The sequence below is a fragment of the Cupressus sempervirens genome, chromosome 6, assembly GCF_028749045.1.
Source record: "Cupressus sempervirens isolate cs-2001-9-10 chromosome 6, ASM2874904v1, whole genome shotgun sequence".
Taxonomy (NCBI): domain Eukaryota; kingdom Viridiplantae; phylum Streptophyta; class Pinopsida; order Cupressales; family Cupressaceae; genus Cupressus; species Cupressus sempervirens.
The window spans coordinates 616,279,405-616,285,482 of NC_143123.1; positions in this window are offsets into that span (position 1 = coordinate 616,279,405).

Consider the following 6,078-nt stretch of genomic DNA (forward strand, 5'->3'; position numbering starts at 1 on the left):
TTTAGACCTATTTAGATATTACTTCTACTGTGAACTTGAGAACGAAGAATGGACTTAGATTATATTAAGAAAAATTCATAATGGGTAGTTTTGGATGGGAAACAATGTAGTTGACATATCTACTAACCTTATTCATGAGGTTATAGGTCTTAGCAGACAAGAGAGTGTACCCATTGGTGAGAAATTAGTCAAGAAGAAGGTTGAACTCAATACTAAAGTAGTTTATAATGGCAAGGCAATGGTGATTAGATCCATTAGACAATATGATGTGAGATTCTTGAGCAAAATCATTGCATCTTCTATTTTTGCAAGTTATAAGAATGATGAGTTGTTAGCAGGCTTTATCTATGCAGCCTATAAGATTTTTATTGAGAAAGAACAAGTAAGTTTGAGTGAAATTTTGAGAGTAGAACTCCTCGAGAATCTGAAGAAGATTAAGAGAACAAAGAAAAGTGTATTCATATTTTAGTCACTAATCAATCATATTTTCTTTCATGTACTTGAAAGATTCCCATTTCTATCATTTACAGAGATCATGAGAAATGAAAGATGTACTATGGATAAAATAACAGATGTATGCAAAAGGCATCCTGCAAATAAAATCTTGGATAGTGGAATTTTTTTATGAGAACATTCCAAAATGAAATGAAACAAAGATTTAGAATTGCACCAGCAATTGTTAATAGATTTAAGGATGACATATGCTTTATGGTAGATACAAGCCTAACTTATGTTAAAGCAGTAGGACCAAGGAAAAAATTTCTTGAACCCTTAAGTTATGAATTGAATGATGATGTAGCTATTGGTTACATTGATCTATTGTTGAACTTTGGAAAGGAAAAAGCCTCATATAGATTTGGAACATATAAAGTGATAACTCAATGAACTTACCAGGCATCCTTAGAAAAAGCATCTCATAAGAAGGTTGAGACTATGATGAAGAAAACATTGATTGAGGCTAGTATGTTAGAAAGAGAATTGTAGGCAGTCAATCAAATAATCTCTTGTCTAAAACAAACTTGTAAACAAGGTGTGATGTATGTGCCACCTCTATCAGTTGGTTAATCATTTGGTGTATCCATTGCAAAAAAACCTATAGAGAAAAGCATCCCATATGATTTTCTATCAACCAAGCAACCTAGTGAACCCAAAAGGAAGTCTAAAAGGCTAGTAGAAGTTGAGATTCACAAGTCAAAAAGAGTCAAGCAAGAAGCTACTGGACCTGGGAAAAGGAAGAAAACATTACTGACAATTGAAGGTTCCAGTGAGGAAGAAGAAGAGGAACAAGAAGCCAAACAACCTGAAAAGGTTATTTCTTCTAAATAGCCAACAAGTAAACAAGGAAAATTTTGATGATTGTATGAAGATGATATCAGCTTGAGGCAGTGAGATAGAAATTTTGACAAAGTTTTGACAATTTTTGACAGTTTTTTTGGACATTCTAGCCTTTGTCATTGATGTCAAAGGGGGAGAAGTTGTATGAGAAAATTGTAAGCAAGTTATGCATTTTTTAGTCATATCAAAAGGAGGATCATTTGTATTAAATGAAATGGAGCATTTGTAATATATGGTAAGTATAGTAATGTTGTAAGTTTTGGTAAAGTTTTGATACTTAGCCAATTTTCCCTACTTTGTTTTCATCAATGACAAAGGGGTATATTGTTGATAATTGGCTATATGTAGATATGTAAATATTGTCACTAATGGCAATACATGATATGCATGCTCGTAGAAAACCTTAGAAATAAAGATACTTAGCTTTTTGGCACTCAGAAAATTGTCTAAGTATGAAAATGGTTAACAACAGTCTATTATTTTGTATGCAACTTGTTGTTGGCATTATACTATGACTAGCAAGGTTACATGGAGGAAGAATGAAGTGAACTAAACATGTGGTTAATATTGCTTGCAGGAATACTAACTCTGACACTTGTTATTCAAGTTCTAGTGAATGTAGTTATGTGTTTATCAAATAGGAATAGAGAACAATATTTGAAGTATAACTTGTTTATATGAAATTATTTTTAAGAGAGAGGTTATATGGAAATAGTTTACATGTTGATGATGATGTGTATAACTGTGGACATAAGTACAGATAGTACAAAAAAGAGATATTCAAGATTTACCAATATAACTATGTATAGAACCGTGGAATGAAAGATTAAGAAATTATTTTATTTGCAAAAAAATTACTTGAACAATTAGGGATGACATCCTACATGTTTAATCTAAGTTGGAAGGTTTATTTTGGTCATAGCTAACCTAGCATTAATTTTTGAAAAGACATGTTATTTATGCAAAGAATGCAAGAAGAAAGTGTTTTGATAACCTGATTTTGTGATGCAAGATTGAGCTAAGGTTAGAAATCAGCTGGAAAGAAGTCATAACTTCTATACTTCTATATTTGAGGAACTTAAAGGATAAATTACTTTTTTGGGTACTAAGCTCTTCTTGTAATTGAAAGTGCATGTTTGGGCAAAGATCTCTTCTTGCATTGCATTGTACCACAACTCCTAATAAGGTTGGAATCTCCTAATAGGGATTAAAAGTCTCCTAATATGGACTCTTATATATTGAATGTGTTTATAGACTCCTAACAGGGTCCATCTTCTAACAATGAATATATATATATATATATCTTTGTGGGCATCATTCCCACTAGGGTTTTACCTTGGCTAGGGTTTCCCTAGTTAACAAAATATGGTGTTATGACTTCTCTTTGTGCATGGTTACTTTTACTATTTAGCATTACTTATTTCCTTTCTTATGTATGGTTTAAAGTAATAAATAATATCCAGTTGGCAATAAGAGTTTGTAGAACACTGATTCAGTGGGACCCCCCCCCAGTATTCCCGATTTCTAACACTTCTTTGGTCCTTTCATCAAGTCTTGCAATCAACTATCTCTTGTCTACATTAGCCATCACCTTATCATCTCCATCCTTTGTTTTATCTTCCTCAAACATTTTCTTTTGTTAATTCACTTCATATAACCTTACTGCTTAAATTTCATGCCCTATTTTTAATGCTCTGACTTCCTCATTTGGGGTATTGTTCTTCTCCAATAGGTCTTATATTGCTACATTAGATTCACTAGATCTTTCTTTATCAAATAATTATTTAACAATATCTTCTTTATATTAGGTGTCATTTTATTGAATTTCCATCTCCTTCATTCTCTTTAAGGATTTCCTTAAAGTTTCCTTTTTAGCCTTGGCTTGTTCATAAGAAAGTTGAACATCAATCTTCTAGTTTTCAATGGTATTTCCAAATTTGTAGGCTTCCATCTTCAAGATCTTTAACTCACGAGTGGTTAGACTTCTACCAATAGTACACATATCTAATTCCAATTGTTGGAAATCCAATAAGAAAAGTGAGATACTAAGAGGTTGGGATGAATCAGGATCTATAAAACTTCTTTCACTTCAATCATGAAACATATTTGATATCATCATAAAGAATCTCAATTAAACATTCATTGCATATCAATATAACCATTCACATCAACATAATATCATATTTACCTTCCAATTGCTCATAAACACATAACACATAGATTCGGTAATGCAAAAACCCTCCAAGGTGAAGATAAAACTACGATGGGAATGACACCCACAAATTCTTCACTACTACAACAATAAAGTTGTGTATGTTAATGCTAAAATGATTTGGTCACTTCTGGTGATCTACCCTATTAAAGGCTAAAAGAACTATTAGGTTCTACCTTGGTTAAAGGATTTTACATCACACTAAGTGAGTACTCTCCTAGAAAATTTATAGAAGCCTGTTAGAGCTACTTTCTTAAGAGATTTAAACCCTAAAACACATGTTAGAATGTTCAGTACCTGATCCTTTAGTTAGCACTTTAATGCTTGATAGCATATCTCCTCTATGAAATATGATATCACCTTACTATGATAGATCTTCTCTAACTCTATTCAAAAATCGTCACTACACTACTCAGTCTCTACACTCCGATTCACCTCCAAAACTTTGCATGCAATAAGAATATTTACACACATACACCCATAAACTCATACATTTGAGTTAGGTCATTGAACCTACTTAAATAGATATTTGGGTGAACCTTCTAGATCCAAATAAATGATCTAGAATCATTCATTTTTTCTTGTAGTCCTTACATTTTTTTGATTGGTGGATTGCCTTACCTAGGGTAATGATCTTCCTTTGAATGTGTCATTACCTCCTTGATCTTTAAAACACACTTTTGGCTTGATAAAAATGGTTAGCATAATATTTTCTGTCATTCCAAACAAATATCAAAACTTACATCACATTGATACTCAACATTAACTATTTTTTTCATACAGTCCCTCAGCCTGAACTATGTTCAACATGAATTGAATAACTCGGCCTCTATATCACTTAGCGTTGATTACTATCCCTAACAAACTCAACAATCACTAGAGTACTCAACAACCATTTTCTTTCTTGGAAGTAACTAATGCTCATCCCATGACTAATAATATCTACAAGTCTTCACTCCTTAGCTCGACCTATATAGGATGACTCAGTCATAGTGATGACCAAATAATCTTGCCTTGTGAGACTAAGTGTTTGATACTAATAGACAACATGACTTAGGCATTAACAGTATGGGTCTAGAGATGCATACAAAAGTTGTCACACTTCTATAGACCATTATTATTGAGAAAATCCATGATAAATACTATCCCAAGAGATGGCCTATAGGTTCCTATCTATGACATACAAGGAACTAAGATAATATGGTGGCTCTAAAATTAACCTAGTTAATAAAACCTTGAAAGGTACACTATAGAATGAAAGATTAAAAAGGAGTAGAAGAAAGAGTGCCAATATCCAAGAATCACAAGTATCCAATTCATTACCAAAGCTAAATTAAAGTGAGATGAAAATGTAAGATTAAGCTAACAAGAATAAAAGACTTGCCAAAACCCCCTATTTAGACTAGGTGAGTTAAGCTAATACATAAAGGAAATATAAGCTAAGAATAAGAGTTAACTAAAATAAAATTTAAAAAAAGTGAGTACAAATGTGTTCAAGAGTGTGTAAACAAAATGACAACATAACATTAGAGTTCAAGCATATGATATGTGAGTGAGGAGAGAGTCTCCTTTTAAAGAGAAATGGATGGTAGGGAATAAGAGAAAAAATCAACAATGGAGAATCAATCTCAAGTTCACTTTATCCACAAGAATTTGCAAGTGGAAAAATAAATGGTAGTGTTTAAGAGGCAAAAGATGTATGGAGGATAAAGGAGATTCTACCCACCTTGAAAATTGTGCCCTCATATTTGTAGGCAAAAATACTTTTCTTTTTATTTTTAAAATATGAATAATCCTTTTCATGTGCATAGATAGGACAAGAGGGACTTTGGAGACTTTTATTTAATTAAAAGGGGACATGATTATTTTAATTAAATAGGAACTTAGGATAATGTGGTCAAATATAAAGTATTTTGAATTAAATCAAGATTTGATCAAAGATGATAGATAAAAAAGATTTAGTCTAGCATTTAGGAATTTAAAAATTTAGAAAGGGGCCTCATAATTTACTAGACTATTTTTGAGTGATTATAGTTTACCCTCTTTGACTTATGTGTGAGAGATCTAGGAATGAATTATGTAAAAGAAACAATGATGTCAAGATAGAATATAAAGATAGGATGAATTAGAACTTAAAACAATAAGATGAGCATGAATATGTCCAAGATAGGTAGTCAAGTCATGGTGAATTAGAACCCACAATGATAAGATGACTACCAACTATCAAAGTGGATTAAGAGATAGTAGATAGATCAAGTCAAGAAAAATTAGGATCCATAATGATAAGATGAGAATTGACAAGTCCAAAGTAGATAGATGCAACTAGGATCAGTGTGCAAAATTGTAGATATAGTATTCTTGTCCCCTTGAGATCAAAATCAAAATGAAGTAGAGGAGATACAAGAATGAGATATATTTGATCAAATCAAGATAAGATAAGTGCCAAGAGGACATATAAGAGATTAGGATCAAAGGCTAACCAACAAGTATTGATATTGTGCCCCAGTTTGACTAAGTTTGACCAAGAAAGA